The sequence below is a fragment of the Lepisosteus oculatus genome, chromosome 2 (assembly GCF_040954835.1).
Source record: "Lepisosteus oculatus isolate fLepOcu1 chromosome 2, fLepOcu1.hap2, whole genome shotgun sequence".
In the NCBI taxonomy this organism is placed as follows: domain Eukaryota; kingdom Metazoa; phylum Chordata; class Actinopteri; order Semionotiformes; family Lepisosteidae; genus Lepisosteus; species Lepisosteus oculatus.
The window spans coordinates 50,463,796-50,477,186 of record NC_090697.1 but is presented as its reverse complement, the minus strand read 5'-3'; the positions used below and the strand labels follow the sequence as shown (position 1 = coordinate 50,477,186).

The 13,391-nt window shown below is 35.0% G+C and overlaps 1 protein-coding gene across 16 annotated transcripts in view; it reads left to right on the top strand.

Moving 5' to 3' along the window:
- map7b (microtubule-associated protein 7b) overlaps positions 1–13,391 on the top strand; it is a 70,496-nt gene that overhangs the window by 13,601 nt on the left and 43,504 nt on the right. The window lies entirely within an intron of this gene.

Genomic DNA, 13,391 nt, shown 5'->3' with positions numbered 1-13,391 from the left:
CGATTCAATCAAGACTTCAGGGATTTCCTTTTGATCATTGTCCTTTTATCACTGAGATAAAAAATAAAATGGTTGTGTTTGCGGGTGTTGTACTGTAAAAGTATTACCTCTGAACATTTTTATTTGTGATTTCATTTACCCTTCCAAACAGTATTAAGTGTTTGCTGTGTTTTAAAGCATCTTTATAAGTTGGCTTGACATGTCTGCTTCAGGGATGTATCATATCTGCTTTTGCCATGTTTTGTATCCTGTAATATTTGTGTGGCCATATGAAAATATAAGTGAATCTCTGTTAATCCCATGAGTGCACTTTAATACTGTGCCCTCTTACTGTACTGCTGGGCTGTCCAGAGGTGGAGGATGTTGACTTTGCTGCCTCGATCCTAGTGCCTTTCTAGGTGGGGTGGCAAGATCTGTGAAGTGTATGTTTGTATTTCCTTTACTGTTTGCTATGAGGGAGTGGAGCGTTTGCTAACATTTGGCTCTTGGCTAAAAGATGACAGCTGACAAGTTTAGCCAGAATGTATTGATGTTCACGTGACAGAACGAGTATGTAAACAGTGTCGTGTATCTTAGCTAAATTGGCTGACTGGTGGATTTGCATTGTTGATGGGAAAGAGTTGGATGCAAACGTTGTTTAAAAGAGTGCAAGAGCCACGTCAGCATGTGGATATGCTGTAGCAATACTGTACAAATGGAACAAGCAGAAAACATGACATGCAGCATAATTGTAAAAGCGGGAATTATAGAAAATAATTAATGTCTATATCTTTTGGTACTTTCTTGTTTTTTACAAGAAATTATACATTAATGTTATTTGATATCAACATTCTTCATTGACAAATGACTTTAAGGTAGTCTACTGTTAAGTTTTTCAGTTTAGTTATTATTGTGCACTAGCTAAAAGTTGTTTTTTTCCACAACTGTGGATTAAAATGTGATCCAAATGTGAAGGTGTACTCAATGTCAATTGCTATATAATATTTTATTACTTGAAATACACAATGTTCATGTATATTTATGCAAGGAGACCCTGGAAAGGCTGTAAACTTGTTGTTAAGTCATCCGGTAGTTTCACAAAGCTGGAAAATGTTTACAGGTGCTTCACTGTCAGGGGATGAATACAGAAGCAAAATGTATAGTATTCCTTGTTTATGAGGAAATTAAGAGAACCATTTAAGATTTTTAACTTTGAGTTTTTAAAAGATTTTTTTACATCTCATCAGAAGTATGTTTAGCGTGGTAAGATGAACCTCTTGTTGATAAAAGAATATCATTTTTTGATTAATTTTTTTTAAACATTTTGTGGTGTCCTGTTGCTAAAACAAATGGATGGAAAGTTTACAAGGATATTTTAGCCAAAACCCATTTCAAATTGATTTTACAACAGAATAAAAATACAAAGCATACATCAGTCTCAATGTCCAAAAGGATCAGAGTATCAAGATCAGTGTTCTCAATAGATTATTAGTCTCAATTTGAAGATTTACGGTATGATCTAAAGAAAGCTGATCATACTGTAGGTGTAGGACACAACCTGGAGCAAATGTAGAGATTCTGCACAGAGATGTACTGATATATTCCTCATAAGTAATTTAAAACAATCCCCTCTGTAAGAATAAAAACAAGGGGTTTAGAAAATACCGATTGCTGGGATATGAACAGATTTAAAAGATTTAAAATGCATTTCTCTTTGTATTAATATAAGCTTTATATCTACATGCAGCATGGAAGCCATACAATTCTTCAGTTTTTGTTAAAAAATGTGGTATGTGCACCTGGAGTTTCATGCTAAATTTTTACAGTTCAAGAGAATAAATACATTTATCTATTGTATATGAAATTCTCCAATATATTTTAAATTCTTGAAATATTGAGAATGCATATTAAAACAAAATATTGTACTACTAATTAACTCATTCATTTGTTTGTTACAATAGAAGTATGATACACAGTATTTTAGGATATTTATAAGATATGTCTACTTAGATAGGACGAATGGTGTTTTAATTCTATAGTCAATATACTGTAGAATCGATGACAATATCTAAAGTGTTTCAATAATGTGGTTAATGCATATAGTTGCCTGTAGGAGACTTGCACCCTTAGCTTGAGGATTATCACGATTTGTTCACCATGGCCTGTAAAATCAGTTTTATAATACCTTTTCACTGGTGTGTTTAGTCTGCCTGACCTGTTGAATGGTCTTGTATTCCTTTTTAAAAAATCCCACAGAAGCTTAATTCTGGAATGTTGGCTGTAATCGTGAAGGTATCATTTTTCCTGCTGTTATCTTACAATTTGATCTGCCTTTCCCAAATTTTGATGGGTATTGATTAATGCTGGGATTTTCAATTTACTGAAACATCTAGACAAGCAACAAGCTTAGCCCTGACAAAAGCCTTGGAATAGAATGATAGCCACACATTGAAAAAAAATATAATAAGTTAGTTTAGTATGAAAGTGCAGCATATCAGGGCTATGACTCTGCTAATCTCCCTATAAATGCTTCACCATATGCAGTGCACGTCTGCAACTGATGCATTGAACAGTTTGTTTAGATGTGTACAGTAAGACAGGGAGTGACAATGACCCTGCATTTTTCTCTTTGTTCTGATGATTCATGGGTCTCCTGGCAACAACAGAGGAATTCACAAAGAATGAGCACTGCCTAGTACAGTATTTTATAGTTATGAAGCATATTAAAATTAGTTTTACACCTGCTTTTCTATTTGCTTTAATCATGTGGGTTTTTTATTATGCCTTGGCATTCTTCCACCATTGGATGCAAACAGAATTCAAATGAGAACAGTAGTCCAAGCTGCAGTTAAATATTTATGACAGTTTCCTTATACAGGGCAGTAGTGTTACTGCCTTGTTGACTGACCATAGAAGTTAAGCAAGGATAAGTCTTATCAGTACTGAATGATAACCAAGTTGCTTTTGTAGGTGGCACCGACGGACCGGTAGGTGGTGCTGCTCTCTCTTGACCAGAGAGAACAAACAAACCCAGGATGGGGGCCAAAGACACTTTGCTGTAAAATCTGACATTTTAAAGATGAAATATCAAATTGAGGCCCTGAATATTTGGCCATTAAACAGCTATTGGTACTTTTTGAAAGACGAGGATTGGTAATCCAATTGTCTGTACTAAATTCACCTTTAATTTGTTTGATGATAATTTCTCACTTCTTCCTCTCCTATGGAAACAAATGGTTTGTGTGTAATGTACTCTTTCAGTCAAGCATATTTTTGTAATCCTTTGCAAATTTGTCTGAACTTATTTTTTTCTAATATTATTTTACTTCAGAATCACCTTAACCTGTTTAAAATACCCTCTTTTTTCTATGGAAGTCACTTATGTAATGGGGGAAGATATAAATAATGGTTTGACAGATAAACAACACAACTTCCAATTCATCATTGTCATTAAGTATTTTAAATAACAAGTAACAATAACTTATAAAGGAACAAGTAATAGGTTTATTCCATGCTAAATGTTGATTTTTTAGCATGCAATAAACCTATTACTTGTTCTTTGCAGCCTAAGCAAGCTGACACAGCTACCCACCTGAACTACAGTAACTTTTAAATACAGTCCGATAAGAAGCATGTTAGTAGGGGACAAGTAATGTTTTTATGGTATTAAATACATAAATAAGTAAATAAATAAAGTATTGCAGTATTTTAAGACTTTTTTAAATGTATATAACAAATTATTTTTGTTGTGGTGAAATAAAGTCATGTTGACTTTGTTTCCTAGTTTATTTCTGCCTTTTCTAGAATTTTGAACAAATAATATTATATTACAATCAGCTGTTAACAACCGACTGTTATTGTTTTATGGAGAGTTTTTGTAGACTATAGAAACATTTTGGTTGCTGAATAATTGCTGTTAGAATCCAACTAGATAAGAAAATATTCCTCATGAATCAGCAGAAATGTAATTCATTGAGCTTGCATTTCTGTGGTTCAGCAAAATGATTTTAACCCATAAATCAACCTACTGTATGTGCATCTGCAGCCATTCATGGTAACAGTAGTACATACTTTAGTTTTAATAATGCTCGTAATAACAGAATGTAAACAAAAATAATGAAAGAAAAACTTTAAGTTAATACTCTAAACAGAAATTTACTTTGGATTTTGCAAACAAAATCTAAATTTTTTGTAGTATCCAAATAATATCAAAAAAAAAATAAAGACTATAGCAACTACCTGAGAGGAAGACAGAAAGTAGCCAACACAACCTGCTTTCACCTTAAAAATGGATTCTTTAACTCCCACAAAACGTTTTTACTTTCTTCATTTGCTGGAAATGTATAACCACTGATGTTACACGTTAAAAAAATAGTTGATCAGTTCTGTTGGAGAATGGTAACTTATCTCAAAAATGTGGATTTAGAACTTATACTACCCAAGTATAATGGTTTTGAAAAAGGTAAAAACCCTGATTTTGAGCTTGATATTTTCACGTCAAAAACATTTACGTGATTGGTATGAGCTGAGAAAATACTGGCTCAACTTTAAAAATATAAGGAAAAGTAAGTGGGGAGCACTGTGGTGAGAATTGCTGCCTTACAGTGCATTGGACAAGGGTTTAATTCCTGGTGTGGTATCAGCATTACGTTTCTATGTTATCCCCAGGATTATTTGTATTTCCTCCCATAGTCCAAGACGTAGTGGTAATTTTTTTTTTAGTTTTTTCTGTAATACAAAATTGACTCTGGTGAGAGTGTGTGCCCAGGTTCCGACATCCCTTGTGACCCTGTATTAGATAAAGCTGTTTAGCAAATGGATGTGTGGTTGTAATATATTACAATGAGCAATGTTTCATGGATACATTATTAAGATGACATGTTATAGCAAACATGATAAGAATTATGAGTGGATGCCTTTTTTTCTGTCAAAGATTTATTGACATTTTGAAACGGGTCAGCCTCTTGAATATGGACCTCTGCTGTTTGGTGTCAAGGCTTTAGTGGACAAAAAGAAAGTATGGTGAACATAATGATGTTCGCCAAAACCTGGAAAATTCCCCTCAGTGCCAAAAAGGTGGTTAAGATATCTGTGGGAAGCATTGACACCATTGACCAAAGGTTGCTGGACACAGGGACAGAAATTGTCTAAGGCCGCAGCTATTTTGGTAGTGGTTGAGGTATGCTGGATATAAATGAGATTGTGTGCACATTGCATCTATGAGTATACAGTGTTTTCAGCACTTTCCTCTGAAACTACCACATCACAGCAGAAAACAACTTGAACTTTTAAAAATTACTGAAGATTTTCCTTTAAATCACTGTTAGAAATAAAGGAAATAGGTCCATTTGTGAAACCTGAACTCTTTGTCTGCTATGATTCTTTTAAGATTCCTTTATTAATAATCCAGATTTTAACAGAGCATCAGACATCTGCAAGGAGCATAATCTAGTGAAAAACAACCACTCCTCATACTAATCATTATCAAATAGAACCAAGATAGAGAAAAGTTTAATTTAGCTGAGTGAACAGCAAATTCCAGTATAAGAGGATGAGGTTAAGAGAAAGAGGAAATGCCATAAGATTTAGAGAAAAAGAAAAAGCTTAATCTGTAGCCTTTTTAATTCATGATTTCTATTGTGTAAAGGGGTGAACAGTGTGGTATCCAACCCCATGTATACAGGCCATGGCAAGGTCCATAAAACATCCACAAATGAAAGGGACAATTGACACCAGGGAAGAGTACAGGAAGAGCCAGTGCAGAGCTTCTTCTTAGCTGTTGTAATACCTGCTCTTGAAAACTTGTAGATAACTGGTGAGGTTTCTCTCAAGTAATATAAAGAAAACCAGATTTACCCCAAAATAAGTGATCCTCTGGAAATTCCTACACCTGATGGAAGAAGGTTCCCATTAAGCCAGTTGCATTAAAATTAAACACATCTTATTACTACATTTGAAGTGGATCATCGTTGAACTGGATTTTAAGAGGCTTGTTTGAGATTTTCAAACAAATATACTACTAGTCAAATACTACTATATACTATATATAGTAGTATATAGTATACTTCTATAAAATCATTGAAAATACGCTATGAGTGAGGTTTAGATAAATTATGCAATTTAATGGAAAACTCTTTAAAATTCCCTTACAGTTCTACAGTTTGTAGGGAGTAAATGAAAACATTTTCAGAATCAGGTTTGTCCCTAATGAGCAAGTCACTGTCTCCGAGTATTAATAGTAAAGTTTTGTCATGTGAAAATGTTGTGTTCAGGTCATCCCATCTTTTAAAAACTCTGAGGTTTGTTCCAATTTGTTTATACATGTTTGTCTATTCTGAATTTAAAGTTCTTGAATATGACAAGGTGATTAAAATACTACTCTTACGAAAAGCTTTTTTAAGTTGGTCCATTAATTTTTTGTAGTTTACTAAAACTGTAAAAATGAAAGGGAATATCATTTTTTATCTCGGTTTTCATTTCTAAGTGTGTGAGGTGGTAAGCTTCTGCTTTTCCTTTATTTTTAATGTAAACAATGAAAATAATGTCAATCTTTTATATGTCGGCTCTGAAAACACATTTTATGCTGATTGTTTTTTTGATTCATCATTTTAGTACTGCTTCTATCAGTTTAAAGTAGAACGTTCTATCCGTTCACCTCTCCCCTAATCTGGTACAGAAAAGCTAATGCATACCTTAGTCTTAGTCATGCTTTCCAGACATATTTGCAAGCTCGAACGTGTTCAGAACGTGCTTGATCAGACCTAAAATAGAAGTAATTGCATAAACATGTATCTTCTTGCATGAGCATGTACCTCTTTGAGCTTCCTTTCACTGACTTCCTGTGGAGTTCAGGATAAAATTCAGAATAATACTGCTTACCTTTAAGGGTCTGAACTGTCTGGCTTCTGACTGTATCAGTGAAACATTAATTGTCCATCAATTCTATGAATTGCAAATTATATGTGCTTTTTTGATGCCTGCTGAAAGAATTCCTCTCCTAGATCCAAGTCTCAACTTTGGGAGACTATGCTTTCTGTAATATTGTTCCAAAACATTGGAAAAATCTCCCAGCTAATATCAGTTCTCGCCTACATGTCATCACATTCTAAACCTGACTTAAAACTCATTTTTATAATCTAGATTTTAATTTACTCTATGAGTTTGTATCTACCAAATGGTTTTACTGAAATGATGTATCATAAAAGGTGCTATATAATATAAATATTGTCTATGTGTGTTAACTAGAACAGGTGTGACTGAGGCAAGGGGAGAGGAGTGTGGTAACGAATTGTGTTATCAGCACAGCTTATCTGGGTTATGAGTGCAGATTCTGTGAAGATTAATGACTTTCATTCCTCTTTGGATTGATTGTATTTACACTGAACAAAAGCAATTCTGCTGAGGCTGGAGAAATCAACATCTCAGAAAGCTGGTTTGTTAAGCTTTTTAAATGAATACAGTTATAATTAGAAAACTGAAAACAGTTGTATAGGCTTCCACACAAGTCCCCCATCCCTAATAGGGTGAGTAAATCACAAGCAAACGAAAGGGAAATAATAATGATATCTACCAGGTTTGGAGTTAATTGGTCGAACTGTTTTGAAGAAGAGTAGATAGAATTAAGGCGTATACAGTGCCTTGCGGATGTATTCAGGTCCTTAAAGTCTTTTCTAATTTTGTCCAGGAAATTGGTTTGGGAGGACACTGTGAGGCTAGCACCAACTTTGTAGAAGTTACAGGGCTCAATGGCTGACATGGGTCTAACCTGACCATTATGCCAGAGTGGCAAAAAGGAAGCCGTTGCTGCACAAAACATCTCAAACTCTTCAACAAACCATTTAAGTGATATTGTAATATTTGTTTTGCAGAGCAAGATAAAATTTTGGAACATTCTGATTTTGTTGCGTCTATTGCGTCTTTTTGTTGCGTCTATTGTGAAGATCACGGTACACCTCACCTCAGCACATCACATCATTGCTACTGTCAAGCACTAACATTTCAATTCTGTTGTTGCATCAGTTCATATGAAGACAACTCTTAAAGGATTTATTAATATGTAGGTCAGTGCACCATCTTCACTGACACAGGATCACAATTTTGATCAGATTTCGTATTTTAAATTAATAGACTCTCTCTCCCCCAATGTACTGGTCTGGTATGTTTTTGCAGAGTTGCCCAGTTGTTAATATAAGAAGTTTTTAAATTGGGGAAAAAAATCTTCCCTTAAATGAAGAGGACATATTTTGGCTCCAGCTAACTGTTTGCAACATTTGAACGAGTCACATATAGTACATACTGTAAGAGGTTCAATGCAATGGATTCTTAGTCCTACTCCAGTCTTAAACATAAGAATAGTTATGAATGATTAAGCCTTTCAGCCCCTCAGGTTCATGTTGTTTGGTTTTTTGGTAGCTAATTTATCCATGGATATCATCCAGACATTTTTGAAAAAAGCATGAACCTCAACAATTTGGTTTGGCATTTTGTTCCATGCTCCCACAATCCTTTCTAGAAAGAGCCTCCTTTTCTCAGATTTAAATCAAATTCACCAAAGTTTCCGTGTTTGCACTCTGGTTTGTAATGTGATGTTATGAAGTCCAAAGGTTTGATTTTGAATGCTTGAATCAGGTCCCCTCGTAGATCTTTTAAAGTGACGACTATGGTCCTGAAGCATTTTCCGTAGTGCAGCAGACCAACAGATGTCTGAAGAGGCTGAACTGGTTCTCGTATATGTTTACCCAGTTCCTCCGTCCCAACATGGAGCAGAGCATCAGATTGATTTCTGCATTTCTTTTTTCATCTTTCATTTAATGATTTGATCAATAGGTTGCATTGTGCATTTATGCATGTAAATTGAAATCTAAATACATAAATATTCCTCTTTGGTATTTTTACGTTTGAGGCTGATTTGGTGTTTTATGTTGTATTTTAAGTATCTGTGCATTGCCATCTATAAAAATTTGCCACAGAATCCAGCTCTTTGGCATGAATAGCTAATAATTTACAGTATCTGTACTCAGTTTTGAAGATCCCTTTCTTCATTTAGACTATCACTATAAATGCATTGTGATATCCTAAATACATTATTTGAAATCAGGTAAGGTGAATTTGTCAACAATAGTTTTTTATCTGTTGACAATTTTAGTTGGTTTGTGGTTTATTATTTTATAAATGTGCAACTCCCAGTATAGTTCATATGGAATGCAGCACATTTTCTTCTTGGATTTTATGACATCGTAATTACCTGGCTGCTTGTTAAACCTCAATGAACCTGTGTGACTTATACCTTACAGATGTCACTGTGACTTCTACTTAGGGGTTTGTGTCTGGCAGAGTTATGATTTACAAATGAAAGGCTGATATTTGTGAGATGGACCTGACAGTGCTGTTTGCAGTGCGCTTGCCCTCCAGGATCATTGTCAGCTGAAGTCTGTCACAGTTTTTGGCTCAGTGCCTGCTCTAATTAGGATGGGTTTGGCAGCATTTCAACCTAACACATTCTGAATACAAAAACAAGACAAAGTCTGCTTCAAAGAAAGGCTTGGATTTGATTTGTGCAAGTAAAATTCATTTAGAAAACCCGTTATGTGTTGACGTTTTTGATCTATGACCCAAAAGACGCATACAGTATGGTGCTGAGAGGAACTTAGGCCATTTAGAAGACTTGGTAGTTTAGTTGACATGTATATTTAATAATTGCAAATCACAACACAGTATAAACAGAGTAAATTCTGTCAGTGCAGCAACAAGTCTTACAAGGTTTACATGGATTAATAGTCTACCACCTTTATTGTTTGAAACTAAATATTATAGTTTTCCTATAAAGATATTACTTTACTGAGATTATTAAATGTCTACTGAAGAATACTTGATGAGATTTGAATTCACTTAGTAGTTCATGTAATGATTAATATACAGTCACTCTCTATACTGAGTAAATAGACCTTGGAATAAGTTGCTGTGCTTGGGCCTCTTGTGTATGTTTCATGTTGTGTAGGGGGAAGGAGCCATTCTATTAACTTCTAGGGGGAGGTGGGTGTGGGGATGGACTCCATCATGTGCTCCATCAGTGAGCCATGGTTGAGCCTGAGCCCACTGCAGTTGCACGCACGGTACACACCCTCAGGCTGGCTGAAATGACAATTTACAGCTGGTTTTCCTAACATCCTTACTTTAACTTATTAATTTTGAGGAACTGTATCAGGAGTCATTCCATTGTCTTTAAATGAATAGTGTCTAAAAATGATTTTGATTTGAAACATTTGAAATAGTGTGCACTAACAGGTAGCCTATTTGAAAAAGTGAGTTGTTTTAGTTAGAAAAGCAACGATAATTGGTGCCTTTCTGTCAGATCTATGGATTGTGTACTCAATTCAATTAAATCAATTGATAGATTTTGAATAAATTAAACATAAAGATTCCCTCAACACTACCACCCTTTTTGCTGATAATTTACATGCCACAGGCCAAAGGACCCATGAAGAAAAATATTACATGGGTGGTAGACATACAGAACAATAAATAATAATAATAATAATAATAATAATTGCTTACACTTATATAGCACTTTTCTGGATACTCCACTCAAAGTGCTTTACAAGTAATGTGGACTCCCCTCCACCACCACCAATGTGCAGCATCCACCTGGATGATGCGACGGCAGCAATAGTGCGCCAGAACGCTCACCACACATCAGCTATCAGTGTGGAGAGGACAGCAGAGTAATGAAGCTAATTCATAGATGGGGAATATTAGGAGGCCATGATTGGTAAGGGCCAATGGGAAATTTGGCCAGGACACCGGGGTTACACCCTCTTTTTACCTACTCTTTTTTGAGAAACGCCCTGGGATTCTTAATGACCACAGAGAGTCAGGACCGCGGTTTTACATCTCATCTGAAGCAAGGCGCCTATGGTATGACCAATGCTGTCCCCTTCGCCGGCAACAGCACCTTAATCTTACAGGAAGTCAAGAAATGCCAGTGATGCCAGCAAAGGAAAGACTGAGGTTCCTGATAATGCCAGTCAGTCAGATCTGCTTTAGTGCATAGAAAGACCAAGAGTTCTCATTTAACAAAAGTACATGGTGCAAGAAAGGAATATTTTTTGTCCTGAATTGATTGTATATTTGTCTAAACTCATATGCAGTCTGTGAGTGAATTGTTTGTGAATTGCTAGAGAATTTTCCCAAATTTGACACAAATGTCCTCAAAGAGCTAACATTTTTTTTTGGCTTTGTCAAGATTTGTTTTCCCCAAGCATAATTCAACTTAATTGTTTTTCAAAGGACAAGCCAAATTGGATTACATTCTTGCTCCAGACCAGCACTTAAATATATACATAAAGTATATATCTTGAAAATTAGTGTGTAGACTGACATTCAAATTCATTTCATAAGGCTTGGGGCTTATTTGGATTGTAAGGCCAATGTAACATATTTGCTGCTCTTCTACGGTTATTAAATCGACGTTTGTTGCTCCTGCTTTTATCTCTTTGCTGTCTTGGAAATGTTTGTATATTTTATCCAATCCACGTAAACCGCATGTTACTTTTTTAAAAGCCATCAGTTACCTATGTGAGCATCGTCTCGTGCTGCATTCTTACTAATGCAGGAATTGGCACAGAGGGCCATCAGGACGCCCTGAGGTTGATTTGCTGAAAGCCAGTCAGTACGCTTCAGTGACTGTTAGATTGTATTCTTTAGTGGGTCACAGTGCCTAATTGTGTTGTTGGAAGCTATACATCATTGTAGACACCTTATTATTATTTGGAATAAAATCTGAAAACATTTAAAAATAGGGTCATTCATTCCTTGTATGGTCATTCTTAAAGGAGGTTAAAATGTTGGGACACTAATAAATCCTATTGAAAACCTAACAAAAAGCATAGATCAGTCAAACAGTACTTGGCTTTCTCCTCTCTAAAAGAAATGTGAAAAAAAACAGATGAGCCATTTTTAAAAGTTGGTTCTGATGTTCCTGCGATAAAACATTGATGTGGTTCAGGTTTGTTTTGCTAGTACTGTAACAGGAGATAGTTACAAGTTTTGCATTGCTGAAAGAACCGCACTGATGCATTTTCCTCAGTTGTAAAACATTTTCTGGAAGGCAGCCTGTGAGTGAAGGATTTAATTTTCAACATTATAATAATTTGAAATTACTTAAAAGAGAAGAATATTCTTTAATGAAGCACAGTACATCTCAAAGCACTAAACAGAAAACCAAACACAGGCACACAATAAAATCGGGTTGTGAGTTCAAAGCATACCAAATTAGGTTTTTGAGAATACTATTTTTGCTAAGTAAGTTGGTAGGTGGTACTTAAAAGCACACAACATTTTTAAATAAATTTTCTAGTTTTCCCATTTACCTGCCAAAGTACACAGAGAACAGATATAGAAAAAGCTTAAAATTCTTATGAAGCATAGATCTAGCATTAACATGAGCTGAGTGGTGCTTAATACTGGGTTAGATGGCACTGTGATGGTTCTGAGCTGTCATTAGATTTTTCAGTTGTAGGCATAATCCAAAGCATCACAATCTGAAGTATTGCCATAATGTATGACATTATGAATCCAATTTATATTGTTTTGGAATCTTAACTGTCTGTGTTTCAGATCATGTCTAAGCACAATCTGAAATGTCTTTGTTTTCCAGCAGTTAATGGAGTGAGATGGAGTGTGTGAAAAAAGGATTTAACACATTTCCAAGAATACAAGCAATGTGTTTGGCCCTACTGAAGCACATTCTGTTTTCTAAACCAAACACGTGCAACTTGTTTTCTGTTAACTCTTTATAAGCTTAAAACAGACCCCTGCATTGGCTTAAACATTCAAGTCTCTGTTTTCGGTAAGAAGGAAAGAAGTAGAAATAATCTATGAAAAATGAATCTGAAAAACACATTTCAATGTAAATATTTTAATTTAGAAAACAGAACAGTGGCAAATAATCCTTGTTTTTAAACTGGTACCTTGTATTGTAAGTGTATTAAGTAATTTAAAGTTGATATAATTATAATAATTTATAATGTGAGTATAAATGCTTCTTTATACTTACATGCTTCTGTGGTATGACTGGAGTTCAAGTTGCAAAGTAAATTGGAACATGCTTGCATTGAAAAAAGAACATTGAACAGTTCAAGTAATTGGCCCTGGAACCTTTTGTCCAGTGTCTGAAGAAACTTAGTTTCTTATTTTACTTATGTACATTTAATAAAATGCATAGATTGGAAAATTGTAAAAAAATAATTAACAAAAATGTAATTGTTGCCTAAATAGTTAAATATATAGCAAGGAAGGCAACAATAACAAAAGCCAAAGGCTATTGTGTCCTTTTGCTCTTTGAGTTACAGGGTAGATGACAGACTGAAGCCCCTCTATTGTCTGTCTTTGTAATGGAAATAGAGCAGTGTGGC